Source organism: Saccopteryx bilineata, chromosome 5 (assembly GCF_036850765.1).
Source record: "Saccopteryx bilineata isolate mSacBil1 chromosome 5, mSacBil1_pri_phased_curated, whole genome shotgun sequence".
Classification (NCBI taxonomy): domain Eukaryota; kingdom Metazoa; phylum Chordata; class Mammalia; order Chiroptera; family Emballonuridae; genus Saccopteryx; species Saccopteryx bilineata.
This window is the reverse complement of record NC_089494.1, coordinates 73655735-73677324: the sequence shown is the minus strand read 5'-3', so window position 1 is coordinate 73677324 and position 21590 is coordinate 73655735.

Sequence of the window (21590 nt, the reverse complement as noted above, 5' to 3'; positions counted from 1 at the left end):
ACAGAGAAATAGTAAGAAGTGCCATTGTATTGTCAGGCTTTAGGGATACAGGAATATCATCAAAGAGTCCAAATACAATTGTAATTGGATGGCAATTTTGGTAATCCAAAAATGTACAAGTGTTCCTGAGAAATAGGCACTCTTGATTCTTAAATTAATGCTCTCTGCAAACATGACTTGTAGATCGCTTTATTTTGTTTACATCTTTACCCACCATCAATTAATTAGTTTCCTGTATTTCTGGTTAAGATTTCTGGAAAAGAGAAAATAACTGCTCCTGTTGATCACTATTTTACATGTTTGGGCAGAGCCTTCAGTCAATGACAAAGCATAGCTACTAACTAGCTCATAGATTGGCTACTTGCGGTTCAGAATCTACTCTAGCCCAGTTAACTACATAGTCATGCCTGTAGGATCAAGTGCAAAAGAAATAATATTATTTTTCTACCATTACCACAATGCAATGGCCCTTACTCTTCCTTGTTCTTAGCAGTGTGCCTTTTCAGCATATGCCATTATTGGATTGACTAAGTGCTAAAGAACTAAAAAGCAACAATGGTATGCTTAGCATTTATAAATGTATAGTTTATAAACACTTATATACTTTGTTATTAACTGAAACTATTTTAAGAGATTGAGAGAAAAAATTATGAAACTTACATTTAAGTTTTCCTTACTGTTTTACGGTGATCTTATATAGCTTTATAACAACATTACAATAGGGATTATAGTAGTAGATTTATTACTCATGATTAGCCTTTCAAATGCTATTCGCAAATCATAAGCATTTGGTAGATTGTGAAGCTTTCAAAACTTCACCTGTTTTAAATGATACTGGATTTCTAAATACAAATAATGATTTATAGCATAAAAATATTATATAATCGGCCTGTGGTTAAATTGTGGAGCTCTGAGTATTAGAGTGGACACCTTCAGTAAGCTTTATCTGGAAATAATAGGAAACTTTCTAATAATGTTTGTTAAAATTGTGTTTAGCTAGGTCCTAGCCAGTTGGCTCAGTGGTAGAGCATCAGTCTGGCGTGCAGGAGTCCCGGGTTCAATTCCCGGCCAGGGCACACAGGAGAAGCGCCCATCTGCTTCTCCACCCACCCCTCCTTCCTCTCTGTTTCTCTCTTTCCCTCCCGCAGCCAACGCTCCATTGGAGCAAAGTTGGCCCAGGCACTGAGGATGGCTCTGTGGCCTCTGCCTCAGGTGCTAGAATGGCTCTGGTTGCAACAAAGCAACACCCCAGATGGGCAGAGCATCGCCCCCTGGTGGGCATGCCGGGTGGATCCCAGTTGGGCGCATGCGGGAGTCTGTCTGACTGCCTCCTCGTTTCCAACTTCAGAAAAATACAAAAACCAAAAAACAAAACAAAACAAAAAAAATTGTGTTTAGCTGTTTCTGCCTAATAGTTTTTGAGTAAACTATATTTAGAAAATTTATTATTTTGGGTCCACAATAACTCTATTTGTATGCTAATGTTTAAGAGAAAATACATAGTTAGGTAAACTATGCATCTAATGGGGTAATATACTTCTCTTCAAGCATGAGACCATTTCATTTCAAGAGGACCTCAACTGTCTTATTAAATTATTATAACAATAATTATGATGTTAATGCAAATGTATTTGAGAGTTCTCTAATTATTTGGCAAGAAGAGGTCTCTCATGGAATCAAGCCATTTGAAATTATGTTATGACTTCAGTTAAACAGAGTCATTTTTCCAAAGGATTCTCAATAAATATTACTAGTTTATAATTATTTATGAAGTCAATAATATTCATAGTTTTAAGCATTGGAGATTCTTATCTGATGACCATGAAATGCTGCTTACATCGTTTTTAAGAATTAGGCATTTGTTCCACGATTCTCCAATGCTTTATTCCCCTTCTTGACCTCAGTTTCTTTTTAACATTGGCCTTGTTAACATTTTTAATCTTGAGTTTCAGGAACATTGAAAAATACTGTAAGGATATAGCCAAGAGGTGAGAAGGGCTACTGTGTTAATGAAAGAATGAACTTTTTGTATATTATGGTAGAAGGCAGACCTAAAAAAGAGGGGGGAGGGTGGTTAAAAAAGGCATATTTCAGAAACAGAAAGAAAAGAACCTTACAATAATTCAAGATAATGAACAACAGACCAGATTGCTTCTTCAAGCACATTCTCTTTTCACTAGCATGTTTCAATGGAAAAGATGGATGACTTTCTCTCAAGGATCGTATAATAAGAAATCTTGCATTGGAAAAGTTTGTACTACTACATGATCCTTAATGTCCCTTCTACCAAAAAAAAGCTATAATTCTATAAAACACCAGGCACAGCCATATACTTATTCCTAAAAGCACATCTTGATAAACTTATATTTTTCCAAATTTTACCTTGAATCAACAACCTAACTTTATAAAATTGGAATAATTTTAGTATATTTTTAAATAAAATTATACATTAAAGGTGCCCAAGTCTTTCATATTTTTTTCCAATAATAGTTTTTATTTTATAACTTTTATCCTTTTATATAGCCAGAACAGAATTCATTTTAAATAAATCCAACACATTATTGATAAACTCCTAGTGTAAACACTGTGCTAGATATTGGACATATAAACAGAAATGTATGATTTAAGCTACAAATTAGATCTGTCCACATATTACTAACCATTTTTTTTAAGTCATAACTCCCTAATTGAGTATCACGTCAGCTTTTTTGCTCTTGTTTTTCTTATAAACATCAGGTAGATTCTTCTTAAAGATGGTTTCTGCTAGTTTTTTTTTTTTATTTATGCAGCTTGTTTTGCACAGTTATTCAGTTTAAGAATCCAGATGCATGAGTGGGTTAGAAAATAAATTTAATAGGTGGCAACTAGGTTTTTAACAAGTAATCTAAAACAGGGTAGAAATATAAATTGAAATAAGATAGAAAAGTAAAAGAAAAGAAAATTTTGGTGTCTAGTGCATATACTAAGTATAATATTTTTGTAAAACTTTTGTATTAGAGGTACTTGGGTGTGTGTAATGGATCATAATACAAAATATACTTGTGTGGGTTATGGAAACTTATCACAAAAATATACTTCTTACTTATGTTTTTTGTGGGTTATTAAAGACAAATTTTAAAGTTCCTGCCATTTAGGAATATAACAAAATATAACAAGAACTTTAGCCTCCATAATAATAAATGGGAGCATGAGGCAAAATAATAAACATTTGTCAAAAATCCCCCAGCTAGGTTAGAGAAAAACTTCCTCCAGTACCTGGAGTCATGTCCTTGATTCTGCTGGAGTGAGAAAAAGAAACAAACCTATTCCCTGCACAGAGTTCTCCACAGGGCAGCTCAGCTGGGGGAAGAGGCCCAGCTCCTACTGCATGTGAATGTTTAGAAGCTTATTTTGCATAATCATAAAGTACACGCACAGTAGGTGGTTTTCTATACTTCCTCCAGTTGTGAACTCAGCCTTTTTCTTCTTTAATTCTTGCCACATTGCTTGGTATAGAATCCCGAACATAGTGAGTATGCAATAAATGCTTTCTGGAGATAAAAATCACAGGACATTAAAAAGCTTTATAGTTTTAATTATGGCCTTACTCAAAAAAAAATTTCATATGTAAAAGACTTCTAGCTTAATATGTCTATGTTTCCATAATTATTCACATTAGCATGAATAACACCAAGATGCCACGACCTTTCCAACAATGCCTGATAGAATGTTCTTTCCTTCACAAAATTTTCAAAAGACGAAGTCAATACAAATTATTAATTTAATATTTTGTTTGCAGGAAAATCATCAAACTCCAATTTTAGAGTATTCCTAAGGAGCTACTAAAATGCAATTCATGGAGACCCTTATTAATATGTATGTGCTCACAATACTTTTCCACATTTGGGCCTGGGTTCTGTTTTCATGGTATTAACATTTTTTTAGCCTTCTTCAGTATTTCCATCTGGTATGAGAATATTAAACATATAGGACAATTTTACTCAGCAAACTTATCATTTGTATTAGCATCCTATTAAACCAAAGCTTTCTCAGGTGAAAATACTATATCTGCTATATAAGTATAACTTCAGCCTCCTAAAAATTTTTGACTCAGGAAGACCCAATTCTAATCTCTGTTTAGTAATGCAAGATACTTAGCCTCTGAGATTTGGTTTTCTCATCTAAAAACTGGGAATAAAATGTCTAATAAATGAATCCTGAAGTGTGCCTGTGTTCATGTGTATCTATATAGATAGAAACAAATATGTACATACATATATATGTTAGTACATGCTAGCAAACAAAGTTAAGATGCTTCAGGTTTTCTGCTTTTCCCTTGGCTTCTCTTGTGGCTTGCCTGTCTTGGTGAGATACCAATAAACAGAATGGCTCACCATCCTCCAACTCTGCCATTTCTTTACTGTCTGCCTGAATTCAATGAGAACCTGCATGTGAATGGCCACAATTGCAGCCCCTGGCCTTACAAAGTCCTAAAGTGAAGAAAAAAATATCTTATTTTGAGATCTGTCATATATTAGAGACTCAAAAGAAAATTTAAGAATGTGCTAATCCAACAAAGATAGCAACAAAAAATAAAAAATGATATTTGGCTGCTACTCTTAAATTGTTCCATAAAAATTAAGCAATTTCTAATTTTTAACATTATTTATTATATATTTGTTAATATAAAGCATGTTGCTGGTTTTATACTAATTTATTGGCTTATCAGTGCATATTTGTAAATTTAACAAATGACCAAGAAGCCTGAATCTAGAGATAACTCAAGTATTGCACAATGATAATAAAAAAAGATACATTAGATTTAGAGTCAGTAATGCAAGATCTGATCCCAGTTCTGCCACCAATTCACTGAATGACAAAGAGAAGTGATTTCAACTCTAAACCTCAGTTTCCAAATCTATAAAATAAAGGAATTATTATATTCTTTATGGCACAGAATTGCTGTGAGAATCAAATGATATAATAATGGGTGAGAAATCATTCTGAATGCACCAAATAAAAATTTCTGTATTTACCTTAGAATAGGAATCATAATTTGCAATTAATATAAGCTAATTTCTTCTTAAGAGAAGTCATGTTATTGTACAGTATTTTTAGGAACATTGAGTACACTGTCATAAGGCAGTTATATCTATAGTATTAACTAATTAAAATTACACACAGAATAGTGTTAATAAAATGATTCTATTTTTCTCCTACCCTCCCCACCAACCCACACATAGAAGAAGCAAAATATATTCGAATTTTTTATTGTCCTCCTTGTTGGCATTACCCTGTTCTCCATGATGAGGGTATTACATGAACCAAAATAATACTTTTTTAATAACTTTTAGAGGAGAAAAAATAAACTCAATTTCTCAATGAACTATTTGAGCTAGGCAATAAACAATGGCTATGAAATCATTGATTAAAAACTTATCAAGAACTTTACGATGGGCAAACAGATCAGACTGACAATATCTAAATCCAGTGACTAATCAAATATCTAAAAAAGAGAGATAACAAAATTTGTTCTCCTTTGTGTATTACAACAGAAAGTATACTGCATCATTTACTACTTCCTTCAAACTTTTAACCTGAATTCAGTGGTGGGATTCAGCTGGTTCACACCCGGTCAGCAGAACTGATAACTATTTTTTTGTTGAGTTTGGTAAACCAGTTGTTAAAATGGCACTTATAATCAGGGTTCTCTCTGGGTTCCTGGGCAGCCAGCCAATGTGGAAATCACAAATTTACATTCCTTACTCTTTTTTTTAATGTTCATCTGTGCAACAGTGTATTCTAAACACCTGTAGTAGTTTTTATTGATTGGCTTTAGCAAGAGAGGAATAGAGAGAGAGAAAGAGAGAGAGAGATAGGAACATTGAGCTGTTCCTGTATGTGCCCTAACCAGGGCCAAACCCACAACTTTTGTGCTTCAGATGATGCTCTAACAAACTGAGTCATCCAGCCAGGCCTGAAAATGAAATGTTTATCATTAGCATTGTCATACAAATATAGCTCTCGACTTTGCCCATCAATATTGCTGGGTTCATCTTCCAATTTTCTGTTCTGTACATGTCTCCTCTGAAGAGAGCCAATAGGTGGAAGTTATACTCATTACCCCCAGTGAAGCCTCAAAGGATCAAAAGAGTACTTCCCTCTTAAGATTCTAAGCAAAAAAAAATTGCAAGTGAGGATGCCAATCAAGAAGCAATATGGAAATATCTTAAATAACAATTTAGTTTTTTGTCAGGTATTATTTAATATTTTTTATTAATATTTTAAAACTCTTATAACAATCTAGTTTTGTGTACCTCGTTTATTGTTCTTATATAAGTATTAAATGCATGAAATAATAAATGATCTTTCAGTATATATATTTTTCTACTTAAAACAGTCATTAGGGCAGAGAGCCCGTCGTTAAATTATTTTAATCCCACCACTGCCTTAATTCCATCAAATTGAAACAAAGAATTATGTTAAACAATATTACAGAGAGACAATCAGCAAAATGCAGTAGAAATTTGTAGTTTCTTTGATTAAGAAATGCAATTGAAAAAGGGCAAGAAGAAACTAATGATTTGAGTGCCTTAGAAACATAAACGAAATGCAACATTTGGAACTTATTTGAATTCTGATTGGAACAAATCAACTGAAAAAATATGAAGATGATAATGAAGGAAATTTGTACACAGACTGGATATTTAGGCATAGTAAGAATTATTTTCAATTTTTAGGCCTTGGCCGGTTGGCTCAGCTGTAGAGCGTCGGCCTGGCGTGTGGGGGACCCAGGTTCGATTCCCAGCCAGGGCACATAGGAGAAGCGCCCATTTGCTTCTCCACCCCCCCCTTCTTCCTCTCTGTCTCTCTCTTCCCCTCCCGCAGCCAAGGCTCCGTTGGAGCAAAGATGGCCCGGGCGCTGGGGATGGCTCCTTGGCCTCTGCCCCAGGAGCTAGAGTGGCTCTGGTCATGGCAGAGCAACGCCCCGGAGGGGCAGAGCATCACCCCCTGGTGGGCAGAGGCGTCACCCCTGGTGGGCGTGCCGGGTGGATCCCTGTCGGGTGCATGCGGGAGTCTGTCTGACTGTTTCTCCTCGTTTCCAGCTTCAGAAAAATACAAAAAAAAAAAAAAAGAATTATTTTCAATTTTTAGATGTGATATTGCTGTTCTTTAAATGGTTCTTATATTCTACAAATACCAATTGAAGTATTAAGATGAAATGATGTGGCTCTGGCTGGTTGGCTCAGTGGTATAGCATCAGCCCAGTGTGTGTAAGTCCTGGGTTCGATTCCTGGTCAGACCACACAGAAGAAGCATTCATCTGCTTCTCTATCTGCCCCTCCTCCTCTCTCTCTTCTCCTCTCCTCCTGCAGTTATGGCTCTGTTAGAGCAAGTTGACCCGGGCACCGAGGATGGCTCAATGGCCTCCACCTCAAGTGCTAAAAAAAATGGCTCCAGTTGCAATAGAGCAACACCTCAGATGGGCAGAACATCACCCTTTAGTGGGCATTCCAGGTGGATCTCAGTTGGGGCACCCATGGGAGTCTGTCTCTGCCTCCCTTCTGACTCCCCTCCTCTCACTAAAAAAAAAGAAGAAAAGAAATGACGTGATATTTGAGGTTTGCTTCAAAATAATGTAATGGCAATGGCAGAAAAGTGAGTGAAACAGTTGAGAGAAGATGGATTATGAATTGGTAATTGTTCAATCTAGTAATTTATACTGGAGGCTTATTGTATAATTTTCTTGTCTGATTATTATGTTTGAATTTTTCTACACTTAATTTTATGAAACAGAATTAATACAAATTTAAAAAGAATTTTACCTTATGCAACAAATAGAACTAGAATAACTAAAACATGCACAAACAAAAATACACATTTTACGTACCCTTATGCATTATAATGAGATAGAGTTGAATTCTCAATTACAAGACGAGAGGAAATACCTAAATATAGAGGAATTCCAAATAATAGAAATTGGTTAGAATTACAGTAAGCAAGAAACTTATTTCTACAGAAAGAAAGATCACATATTTTTTGGAATAAAACATCATGCTTGTTAGAATGGGTATCATCAAAAAGACCAATGATGACAAAGGTTGCCAAGGATGTGGAGAAAAGGGAAACTTGGGCACCGTTGATGGGAATAGAAATTGGTATGACCATTATGGAAAAACATTTGGGAGGTTCCTTAAAATTTTTAAATAGAGGCCCTGGATGATTTGCTCAGTGGATACAGCATTGGTTAGGTGTGTGGAGGTCCTGGGTTTGATCCCTGGTCAGGGCACACAAGCGAAGTGTCCATCTGCTTCTCTCCCCCTCCCTCTTCCACTTCTCTCTATCTTCCCCTCCCACAGCCAGAGGCTGGATTGGTTTAAGCACTGATCCCAGAAAGGGGTTGCCTGGTGGATCCATGTCAGGAGTCTTTTGGGAGTCTGTCCCACTATCTTTCCTTGTCTCACTTAAAAAAATTTAAACAGAACTACTATATGATCTAGAAATACTACTTCTGAGTATGTATTGGAAGGAAACTATCACTGGATGAATGATATGTATGGATGAATAAAGGAAACCCTTTATTTCATAAAGGAAATATACACACACAATGGAATACTATTCAACCACACACACAAACACACACACACACACACACACACACACACACACACACACACACACACACACAAAAGGTAATTCTAAAATTTGCAACATAGATGAAACCTGACAGCGTTATGCTAAGCAGAACAAGTCAAACAAAAAAAGACAAATACTGTATTATCTCACTTATATGTGGAATCTAAACAAAACAAAACTCATAGAAACAGAGTTGTCAGGGAAGGGGGGGTTAAGTAAAAGTGGTTAAAAGGTAGAAACTTCCAGTAATAGGATAAATAAGTTCCGAGGACATAATGTACCACATGATAACAATAGTTATCAAGACTATTGTATATTTGAAAGTTGCTAAGTAAGTACATCTTAAAAGATTTTATTACAATGAAAAAAAATGCAATTATTAAGGAGATGAATGTTAACTAAACTTATTATATAATCATTTTGAAATATACAGTTGACCTTTAAACAATACAGGTTTGAATTGTGCAGTACCACTTACATGTATTTTACTTTTCAATAAATACTGTGAATATATTTTCTCTTCCTTATGATTTTCTTAATAACACTTTCTTTAGCTTACTTTATTGTAAGAATCTTTATTACATTCATAAAAAAATATTAACACATTAAAAATACATGTTCATTGTGGTAAGGCTTTTGATCAATTTCAAGTAGAAAGGTACAGTACTAGTTTTTGTTTGTTTTTCTCATAGCATTTTTAAATGTTATTATTTATTAATTTTTAATTTCTTGTATTTACATGGATTCACATGCCCCACTGAATATAACTCTCTCACCCCCACCTCTGTGGCCCTTTATATACCCTCGTTGCCCCCCTTCCCTCTAGGATTTGCTGTCCTATCATCTCCATCTCTGTGTTATGTATATATAGTTTCACTAATCCCTTTACCTTCTCTGATCCCATCCCCTCATCCCCCTTCCCTCTCATTGCTGTCCCTCTGGTCCCTGTGACCCTGTCTCGGCCTCTATTCCATTCCTCAGTTCACTTTGTTCATTAAATTCCACATATATGTGAGATTATATGATATTTTTTTTTCTTTTCCTGGCTTATTCCATTTAGCATAATAATCTCCAGGTCCGTATATGCTGTCACAAAAGGTAAGATTTTCTTCTTTTTCACAGCCATGTAGTACTCCATTATATATATGTACCACTGCTTTTTAATCCACTCATCCACTGACAGACACTTGGCCTGTTTCCAGATCTTGACTATTGTAAACAATGCTGCAATAAACATGGGGGTGCATATATTCTTTTGAATCATTGATTTGATACTCTTAGGATATATTTCTAAAAGTGAGATAGCTGGATCAAAAGACAGTTCTATTTATAATTTTTTGAGGAAACCCCATGCAGTTCTCCAGAGTGGCTGCACAATTCTACATTCCCACCAGCAGTGCAGGAGGTATCCCTTTTCTCCCCACTCTTGCCAGCACTTATTGTATGTTGATTTGTTAATGAATGCCATTCTGACAGTTGTGAGGTGGTATCTCATTGTGGTTTTCATTTGCATTTTTCTGATGATTAGTGACATTGAACATTTTTTCATATGCCTATTGGCAATTTGTATATCCTCTTTGGAGAAGTAGCTGTTTAGTTCTTTTGCCCATTTTTTAATTGGACTGTTTACCTTCCTGGTTTTGAGTTTTAGAAGTTCTTTATAAATTTTGGTTATTAACCCCTTATCAGGTGAATTGGCAAATGTGAGTTGTCTTTTTATTTTGTTCATGGTGTCTTTTACTGTGCAAAAGCTTTTCAGTTTTATATAGTCACATTTATTCATCATGTTCTTTATTTCAATTGACTGAGGAGAAGAATCATTAAAAATATTGCTACGAGAGATATCGGAGAGTTTACTGCTTACATGTTTTTCCAAGATGTTTATGGTTTCACAACTTACATTTAATTCTTTTATCCATTTTGAATTTATTTTTGTGAATGGTTAAGTTGGTGGTATAGTTTCATTTTTTTGTATGTACCTGTCCAATTTTCCCAAGATCATTTATTAAAGAGACTGTCTTTACTCCATTGTATGCTCTTACCTCCTTTGTCAAATATCAGTTGACCCTAAAGGCATGGTTTAATTTCTGGGTACTCTGTTCTGTCCCGTTGATCTGTATGCGTGTTCTTATGCCAGTACCAAACTGTTTTGAGTACAATGGCCTTGTAGTATAACTTGATATCAGGAAGTGTGATACTACCCTCTTTATTATTTATTTTCAAGATTGCTGAGGTTATTCGTGTTCTTTTTTGATTCCATATAAATTTTTTGGAATATTTCTTCTATATCTTTAATGTATGCCATTGGTATTTTAATAGGAATTGCATTGAATTTATAGATTGCTTTGGATAATATAGACATTTAATTATGTTTATTCTTTCTATCCATGAACACGGTATATGCTTCCACTTGTTTGTATCTTCTTTGATTTCTTTTATCAATTTTTCTTAATTTTCCAAGAACAAGTCCTTTACTTCCTTGGTTAAATTTATTCCTAGATATTTTATTGTTTTATATTTGTTGCAATAGTTAAGTAGACTGTTTTCTTAATATCTCTTTCAGACAGCTTATTGTGGGTGTATAAAAATGTCACTGATTTCTGAATATTATTTTTATATCCTGCCACCTTGCCAAATTCATTTATCAGGTCTAGTAGTTTTTGATTGAGATTTTAGTGTTTTCTATGTACAGTATCATATCATCAGCAAATAATGATAGTTTTATTTCTTCTTTTTGAATTTGGATGCCTTTTATTTCTAATTTATGTCTGATTGCTGTGACTAGGACTTCCACAACTATGTTGAATAAGAGTGGTGAAAGGGGCACCCATACCTTGTTTCTTATCTTAAGGAGATTGCTTTAAATTTTGGCCCATTGACTATAATTGTGGCCATAGGTTTGTCACAGATGGCTTTTAACATGTTGAGGAATGGTCCCTGTATTCCCACTTTGCTGAGACTTTTGATCATAAATGGGTGCTGGATTTTATCAAATGCTTTTTCTGCATCTATTGATATTATCATGTGATTTTTACCCTTCCTTTTGTTTATGTGATGAATCACATTGATTTGCGAATATTGTACTAGCCTTGCCTTACCAGAATAAATCCCACTTGATCATGATGTATGAATTTTTTCATGTATTGCTGGATCTGGTTTGCTAATATTTTGTTGAGAATTTTAGAATCTAAGTTCATCAGGGATATTGGCCTTTAGTTTTCTTTCTTTGTAGTGTCATTATCTTGTTTTGAAATGAGTATTATACTCACCTCATAAAAGGAGCTTGGAAGTCTTTCCTCCTCTTAAATTTGTTGAAAAAGCTTGAGAAGGATAGGTAGGTGTTAGTTCTTTGAATATTTAGTAATTGGCCTGTGAAGCCATCTGGTCCAAACTTTTGTTTGCTGAGAGGTTTTTGATAACTGTTTCAATTTCATTTGTTGTAATTTGTCTGTTTAAGTTTTCTGATTCTTCCAGATTGAGTTTTGTAAGATTGTATGTTTCTACAAATATATCCATTTTTGTCTAGGTTGTCAAATTTCTTGGAATACCAATCCTCGTAGCATTTTCTTACAATCCTTTGTATTTCTGTGGTGTCAGGTGTTACTTCTAAACTTTCATTTTTAATTTTATTTAGTTGAGTCCCCTCTCTTTTTGTTCTTGATGAGTCTGGTTAAAGGTTCATCAATCTTGTTTACCTTTTCAAAAAAATAGCTCTTGGTTTTATTGATCTTCTCTATTGTTTTTTTAACCTCTATGTCATTTATTTCCACTCTGATCTTTATTATTTTTTTCTTTCTACTTCATCTGGGCTTTATTTGTTGTTCTTTTTCTAGTTATTTTAGATGCAGGGTTAAGTTGTTTATTTGAGTTTTTTCTTGCTTATTAAGGTATGCCCATAAGACTATGATCTTCCCTCTCAAGACTGCTTTTGCTGTGTCTTATAAATTTTGAGCTATAGTATGTTCATTTTCTTTTGTTTCAAGGAAATTTTTTATTTCTTTTTTATCTCATTGTTAACCCATTCATTATTAATAACATGCTCTTTAGCCTCAAAGTGTTTGAATGCTTTTCAGTTTTTCTATTGTAGTTGATTTCTAGTTTTATGCCATTGTGATCAGAAAAGATGCTTCATATGATTTCAATTTTCTTGAAGTTATGGATACTCATTTTGTGTCCTAACATGCAGTCTATAATAGAGAATATACCATGAGCAGTTGAAAAGAATGTATATTCTGCTGCTTTGGGGTGAAATATTTTGAAGATACCTATTAAATTCAGTTCATCTACTGTGCCATTTAAGGCCACTGTTTCTTTGTTATTTTTTTTTCTGGAGGATCTATCCATTGATGTTAGTGGGGTATTAAAATTCCCTACTATAATAGTTTTGCTGTTGATCTCACCCTTTATATCCATTAAAATCTGCTTTATATATTTAGGTGCTCCTATATTAGGTACATAGATATTTACAATGGTTATATCCTCCTATTAGATTATTTCCTTTATTGTTATGTAGTAACCTTCTTTATCCCTTACTACAACCTTTTTTTTAAAGTCTGTTTTGTCAGATATAAGTATTGCTACCCCAGCTTTTTTTCATTTCGTTTTGCATGGAATACTTTTTCTATCCCTTCACTTTTAGTCTATGTGTATCTTTCATTCTGAGGTTGGTCTCTTGTAGATGGCATATGTATGGGTCCTATTTTCTTAACCACGCAGATACCCTATGTCTTTTGATTGGAGCATTTAATCCATTTACATTTAAGATTATTATTAATATGTTGTTGTTTATTGCCATTTTATTCTTTAAATCTATAATTGTCATTTTTTCGATTTTTTTCCTTTGCTCTTTCTACAGCATGTCCCTTAAACCTTCTTGCAGTACTGGTTTGATTGTAATAAATTCCTTAAGTTTTTGTTTTGTTTTGTTTTTGTCTGGAAAACTTTTTATTTCTCTTTCAATTTGAAATGATAGCCTTGCTGGTTAATGATGTCTTGGTTTTAGGTTCTTGTTTTGCATCAATTTGAATATTTTTTGCCAATCCCTTCTGGCCTCAAGTGTTTCTGTTGAGAAGTCAGATGTCATCCTTATGGGGGCTCCTCTGTAGGTAATTAACTACTTTTCTCTTACAGCTTTTAGTATTCTTTTGTTGTCTCTTAACTTTGACACTTTAATTATAATGTTTCTTGCTGTAGGCCTTTTTGGGTTTCTCTTTAATGGAACTCTCTGTGCTTCTTGAACTTGTGTGATATTTTCCTTCATCAATTTAAGGAAATTTTTAGCTATGATTTCTTCAACCAGGTTCTCCATTCCTTGTTCATTCTCTTCTCCTTAAGGAACCTTTTTGATGCGAATGTTGTTTCTCTTCACATTGTCACAGAGCTCTCTTAGAGTTTCCTCAGACTTTTTGAGCCTCTTTTCTTTTTGCTGCTCTGCTTCTGTGTTTTTGTTTATCTTGTCCTCTAAATTGCTGATTTGATCCTCTGCTTCATCCAGCTTGCTATTAATTCCTTCTTGTGCAGTCTTCATTTCCGATATTGTAGTTGTCACTTCTGACTGGTTCTTTTTTATGATTTCAATGTCCTTTTTGATGCTTGCTATCTCTTTATTTAGGTGCTCATTATGTCCATCCATTGTTGCTCTAAGATTCTTGAGCATCCTAAAAATCATTGTTTTAAACTCTCCATCTGGTATTTTGGTTACTTCCATCTCATTCAGTTTTCTGGGGTTTCTCTTGTTGAATCATTTGGGTTGCATTTCTCTGTCTGCCCATTTTGTCTGTGTTTTAGGTAGTGCTGTCTGTCTTTGAAATTTTTGTGTGGTCTTTATGAAGAAGATGGGTTTGATGCTATTGTTCTCCAGGATATTTGTTTTCCTTGTTTTAGGAATGCTTCTTGAGGGTACTATTTTCCCCCTTGTTGTATGTGAATATTAGATGCAGTTGGTCTTTTCATGGGTATATTTAACCTTTCATGCTGGTTGCCTCTAAGGGTTCACCTTGATTATGTGTATTACACATTGTGTAATGTCTGTCCTGTTGGATGTATTTTTTCTCCACAGTGTCTGGTGCCTGCTAGACTCCACCTTGGGGTGTGCTGCTTGTGTAGGTAGTTGAGTCTAGGGTTGGTGCTGTCTGCCACCCACTACCAGTAGTGTTAGATCTAGTTCTTCTTAGGTTGGGGTCAGCTGTTGTTTGTAAGCCACTGTGGGCTACCAGTCTGCAGCTACTGCACTTTTTGCTGTTTGTGTCTGCATTTTCTGAGTCTAAGTACTGTGGGAGAGGCCAACCTTTATATAAGGATCAGCTTTCTGCTGCTTGGATATGACAAGAGCTCTGCAAAAGCCCCAAGTTCTGTAAGATTTGTCTTCACTTTTCAGCTGCTCTTCCTCCTCTTGAAGTTTCCTAGACTTCCAACAGAGTCTTCTGTAGTAAGACTGTAGTGTGAGCTCAAATTGGCCTCACCCAACCAACTCTACAGGTTACATGCTTTGTGGTTTAGGGCAGTTGAGGTTGTGAATACAACTTTTGTGGGACCCCCTACTTCAGGAGTTTCTTGGTCAAGAACTCAGTACAGGGAATGTGGCCCCTACTCCAGAGCTTGATCCTTCAGCCACTGCTAGATTCTCAAATTTTATTTCTCCCCAACAAGGTGAGCTGTGGGTTCAGACTGAGTGTGGCCAACAGTCCCCTCTGCAGAAGTTCTTTCAGCTGTTGAGACCCCGGTCTCACAGAAGAAAACTGAGTGAGTGTCTCCTGGGGCTTACTGTGCCCCTCTCAAAGGTGGCTAAGCCCCTTGTCCAGTTCCAACAATAAACTCACAGGGACCCACATTTTAAATGTCCATGCTCCAAGCCTCTCTACCTTTCCCCTGTGGAATCTAGCTCAGCAGGACAGAATATCCAGCACCCAGGCTGGCTGACTGTGAAGCCCCACCCTATCCAATGCACATGAGCCACTGTGCCTGTGCTGATCACAGAGAGTGGAACTCACCTCAGCTGGGCCTGGTGTGAGGAGCTTTTCCTTAAGATATCATTCTAGTAAGGGTTGTTAGGTCCTGAACCAATGCTTTCCATAGCTGGCCCCTGAATGTGTCAGCCCTGGGCCTCCTGAGCAAGAACCCAGCACAGATAACTGGGAGACAATGCCTGGTTTTGGCCCTCAGCAACCTTCTTGGAGCTACAAGCAATTCAGAGTTTGTGGCTGCCTCTGCTGGGCCCAGGTATACATGGAAATACCAAGCTGCACTCCTAGGCTGGCTTTTACCCACTCTGATCCACTTTGGGGGAAAGTCCATTCAAATGGCCAAGTTTCCCTGCATTTCTCCTCCTGCAGCCTGTCTGCTGTCTGCTTGTTGGGCTCAGCTGCTGAGAAAAACTCTGCTAGAGTCTAAAGCCTGAGGCAGTTTAGTAATTAGGAAGGGTGGTTGATGTGGTTCTGCCCCTTGACCCCAGGTGTCAGTCTATCTAGGCTTTTTTCACAAATCTCAGTAGGGTGTGGCCTCTAAGACCCAAAGGTGTGGTATGCCCCCCTTTTGGACAGTTTTAGCTGAGTCTTTTGTGAGGCGGAAGCACCAGTCCGAAGAGTGTGGGAAGTTAGCTCTAGTCTCAACACCAGAAAACTGAGTCACTGAGGCGCCCCCTGCTTCCCACCTCTCAGAAAGACCTGTCACCATCCCTGGGGTAAGGGAAACTCCTGAGGGTGGAGCAGCTGCTTTCCCCCAGGCTGATGCCACACAAAGGGGATACTCTATCCAAGAAAGATTGCAACTGTAGTACTGGAGACTGATTCAGCACAGGGGTTCCAGTGGCCATCCCCCACAGGGTCTCTCCCTGGGCCTCCAACTTTACACTCTCCTCCTGTAACTCCAGTCCTCTCAGTTTCCCCCACCAGAGCCCTGGGTAACTGGCTGTGAATGAGGTTTTCTGAGCAGGCCCTTAAAAATGAGTCTGTGTCCAAGAGGTGTGTCTCTTTCTCATGGACAGAAACCCGGCTCTTTTCACAGCTAAATGCTGTGTGGGCACCTGCTCTAGGCTCTGGGGATCTAGGCTGGGGCTCTAGTTCTGGGGCTGAGGACCTTCACCTCTCAGAGCAACCCACCCTGCCTTGAGAGTCCCTCCAGGCCGCCGCTCACTCCTGGGAGCAGGGCTGCCCTTTCCACGTCTCTGCCCTTCCTACCAGTCTTGGTGTGGCTTCTTTGGTGATCCTTGGTTCTAGATTGCTCTTAGTTTAGTTCAAAGTTGGTTTTTCAAGACGATTGTTCTTAAGTTGTAATCCAATTTGGTCCTGGGAGATGGCTGTTGGAACGTCCACCTACTCTGTCGCCATCTTTCTTCTCTAGTACTAGTTAACAACTGGGAAAATCAAGTTATACATGGCTTTCCAACTGTGCAAGCAATTGGCACCCCTAACCCCTACATTGTTCAAGGGTCAACTGTATACATATATCAAATCATTATTTGTACACCTTAAAATTATACAGTTATGTGCCAGTTACATTTCAATAAAACTGAAAAACATAAATAAATAAAATAATGTTTGAAGATTCTAAAGCTAATATATTGAGATGGATAACTGAAAAGGATCATTCATACGGGATGGCTGCACTGTTCTTTTCCTAACTGAGAATCTTTCTCAGTATAAATACGAATACACCTGAGTGGCATAGCTCAGGTGTAAAAAGCTTATTCAAAGAGGGCAGCCTCTTTGAATAGTGATTATTTCATTATGTTTATTTGAATGTAAGTAATATGTATTAATATTTTGTACTATTAAGGAACTATTACATTAATTTTAATTTTGTATTTAAAAGGTAATTTATTTTCGCCTGACCTGTGGTGGCGCAGTGGATAAAGCGTCGACCTGGAATGCTGAGGTCACCGGTTCGAAACCCTAGGCTTGCCTAGTCAAAGCACATATGGGAGTTGATGCTTCCAGCTCCTCCCCCCTTCTCTCTGTCTCTCTTTCTCTCTCTCTCTCCCTCTCTCTCTCCTCTCTAAAAAAAAAATGAATAAAAGGTAATTTATTTTCAAGTGAACAAAAATTTTAGAACTAAAAATACAGGGTTTATAATGTGGAGGTGATCAAGATCACATGCCAGGTATCTTATGGTGTTCCTTTCTTTTACAGTAAACCATTCCTTAGCATGTACCTTTAAGTTCATTGTTATGGCTGCTAAAAGTTTCTTGGGGATTAAAAAATTATTCTTTAAATAGGTAATAGAGTTTTTCATTGCAAAAGAAAAAGATATATATCCACCCAAGCCATCTGTTCCTCATATTTACTAAATAGTTATTAAGAATCAGTGAATAACAAATAGCAGTGAGGTGTGCTCTGAAATCTTCTATAGCAATGTGGTCTACTTTATAATTTGTGAAATAGTAAAAATAATGTTTTTCTTAACTGCTTTTACACACACACACACACACACACACACACACACCAGGCTAATAAATGGCTATTTTTAAATCACAACATAAACACCAAATGATAGAACTAGTCAATTACTCACAATTACTCAGGTGTGGCTTGAAACCCACCTGTACCATTTGCTAGAAGTACTCAGTATACATTAAAAGTCTGACTCAATCTTTATGAAATTATAGTTATTTTTTCCTGAAACTTTCTATTCATCACAATATCATAATCATAGAAAGAAACTTTTCCCTTATAGAATAGGTGTTAACAATGACCATAAGATATCATTCTACAAAATTCTAGTCTTTGCCTTTGAAAATACAGGCTCCAGAAATTTCAAAGAAATCTGTGATTTAGATATTATATATGTGCACAGAGACCATTTAATTCTCTGAAATCTATCCTAGGTTATGAAATTCTTCTCAACAATGAATAGTAGTCAAAATGTACAACCCTAAATGTTGCTCTAGTTGAATGGTTACTTACTAATGACTCCATTTTTTCCCTTGTACTTTTGGCAAATTTATATATTTTATTTCTAGTAAAACAAAGTTTACACTGTAAAAATGGTTTTTAAAATGTATCTTTTTACCATGGCCAGTGTCTCAGTGGATAGAGCATTGGCCCAGCATATGGATTTCCTGGGTTCAATCCCCAGCCAGGGCACACAAGAGAAGCAACCATCTGCTTCTCTCCCCTTCCTTCTCCCATTCTCTCTCTCTTACCCTTCTGCAGCCAGTGGCTCATTTGTTTTGAGCATCAGCCTTCAGAGCTTAGTATAGCTCCACTGATTTGAGCATCTGCCCCAATGGGGGTTGCTGGGTAGATCTTGGTTGGATTTTCAGGCCTATGTGAAAGTCTGTTTCTTTATCTCCATTACTCTCACTTAAAAAAATGTAAATTTTATTTGTAGTTTTCAAAACAAAGCAAAGGAAAACATTTTTCTTTATTCTGTTTTCTTTCTTTTTCTTTTTTTTTTAAATAAATTTTTATTAATGGTAATGGGATGACATTAATAAATCAGGGTACATATATTCAAAGAAAACATGTCTAGGTTATTTTTTCATTAAATTATGTTGCGTACCCCTCGCCCAAAGTCAGATTGTCCTCCGCCAACCTCTATCTAGTTCTCTGTGCCCCTCCCCCTCCCCCTAACTCTCTCCCTCCCTCCCTCCCATGTCCTCCCTACCCCACCCCTGGTAACCACCACACTCTTGTCCATGTCTCTTAGTCTCATTTTTATGTTCCACCAATGTATGGAATCATGTAGTTCTTGTTTTTTTCTGATTTACTTATTTCACTCCTTATTATGTTATCAAGATCCCACCATTTTGCTGTAAATGATCTGATGTCATCATTTCTTATGGCTGAGTAGTATTCCATAGTGTATATGTGCCACATCTTCTTTATCCAGTCTTCTATTGAAGAGCTTTTTGGTTGTTTCCATGTCTTGGACACTGTGAACAGTGCTGCAATGAACATGGGGCTACATGTGTCTTCACGTATCAATGTTTCTGAGGTTTTGGGGTATATACCCAGTAGAGGGATTGCTGGGTCATAAGGTAGTTCTATTTGCAGTTTTTTTAAGAACCACCATACTTTCCTCCATAATGGTTGTACTACTTTACAGTCCCACCAACAGTGTATGAGGGTTCCTTTTTCTCCACAGCCTCTCCAACATTTGCTATTACCCGTCTTGTTGATAATAGCTAATCTAACAGGAGTGAGGTGGTATCTCATTGTAGTTTTGATTTGCATTTCTCTAATAACTAATGAAGCTGAGCATCTTTTCATATATCTGTTGGCCATTTGTATCTCTTCCTGGGAGAAGTGTCTGTTCATGTCCTCTTCCCATTTTTTTATGAGATTGTTTGTTTGTTTGTTGTTGAGTTTTATGAGTTCTTTGTAAATTTTGGATATTAGGCCCTTATCTGAGCTGTTGTTTGAAAATATCATTTCCCATTTAGTTGGCTGTCTGTTTATTTTTATATCAGTTTCTCTTGCTGAACAAAAACTTTTTATTCTGATGTAGTCCCATTCATTTATCTTTGCCTTCACTTCTCTTGCCATTGGAGTCAAGTTCATAAAATGTTCTTTAAAACCCAGGTCCATGATTTTAGTACCTATGTCTTCTTCTATGTACTTTATTGTTTCAGGTCTTATATTTAGGTCTTTGATCCATTTTGAATTAATTTTAGTACACGGGGACAGGCTGTAGTCGAGTTTCATTCTTTTGCATGTGGCTTTCCAGTTTTCCCAACACCATCTGTTGAAGACGCTTTCTTTTCTCCATTGTATGTTGTTGGCCCCTTTATCAAAGATTATTTGACCATATATATGTGGTTTTATTTCTGGGCTTTCTATTCTGTTCCATTGGTCTGAGTGTCTATTTTTCTGCCAATACCATGCTGTTTTGATTATCGTGGCCCTATAATATAGTTTAAAGTCAGGTATTGTAATGCCCCCAGCTTCATTCTTTTTCCTTAGGATTGTTTTGGCTATTTGGGATTTTTTATAGTTCCATATAAATCTGATGATTTTTTGTTCCATTTCTTTAAAAATCTCATAGGGATTTTGATGGGAATTGCATTAAATTTGTATATTGCTTTGGGTAATATGGCCATTTTGATTATATTTATTCTTCCTATCCAAGAACAAGGAATATTTTTCCATCTCATTGTATCTTTTTCGATTTCCCTTAACAATGCTTTGTAATTTTCATTATATAGGTCCTTTACATTCTTTGTTATGTTTATTCCTAGGTATTTTATGTTTTTTGTTGCAATCGTGAAGGGGATTATTTTTTTGAGTTCGTTTTCTAATATTTCATTGTTGGCATATAGAAAGGCTATGGACTTTTGTATGTTAATTTTGTATCCTGCGACCTTACTGTATTGGTTTATTGTTTCTAATAATCTTTTTGTGGAGTCCTTCGGGTTTTCGATGTATAGGATCATATCATCAGCAAAAAGTGATACCTTTACTTCTTCTTTTCCGATATGGATGCCTTTTATTTCTTTGTCTTGTCTGATTGCTCTGGCCAGAACTTCTAGCACCACGTTGAATAAGAGTGGAGAGAGTAGTCAACCCTGTCTTGTTCCTGATTTAAGGTAGAAAGTTCTCAGTTTTATGCCGTTTAATAGGATGTTGGCTGATGGCTTATCATATATGGCCTTTATCATGTTGAGATATTTTCCTTCTATACCCATTTTGTTGAGAGTCTTAAACATAAAATTGTGTTGTATTTTATCAAAAGCCTTTTCTGCATCTATTGATAAGATCATGTGGTTTTTGTTCTTTGTTTTGTTGATATGGTGTATTACGTTAACCGTTTTACGTATGTTGAACCATCCTTGAGATTCTGGGATGAATCCCACTTGATCATGATGTATTATTTTTTTAATATGTTGTTGTATTCGGTTTGCCAGTATTTTGTTTAGTATTTTAGCATCTGTATTCATTAGAGATATTGGTCTGTAGTTTTCTTTCTTTGTGCCATCCTTGCCAGGTTTTGGTATGAGGGTTATGTTGGCCTCATAAAATGTGTTTGGAAGTATTGCT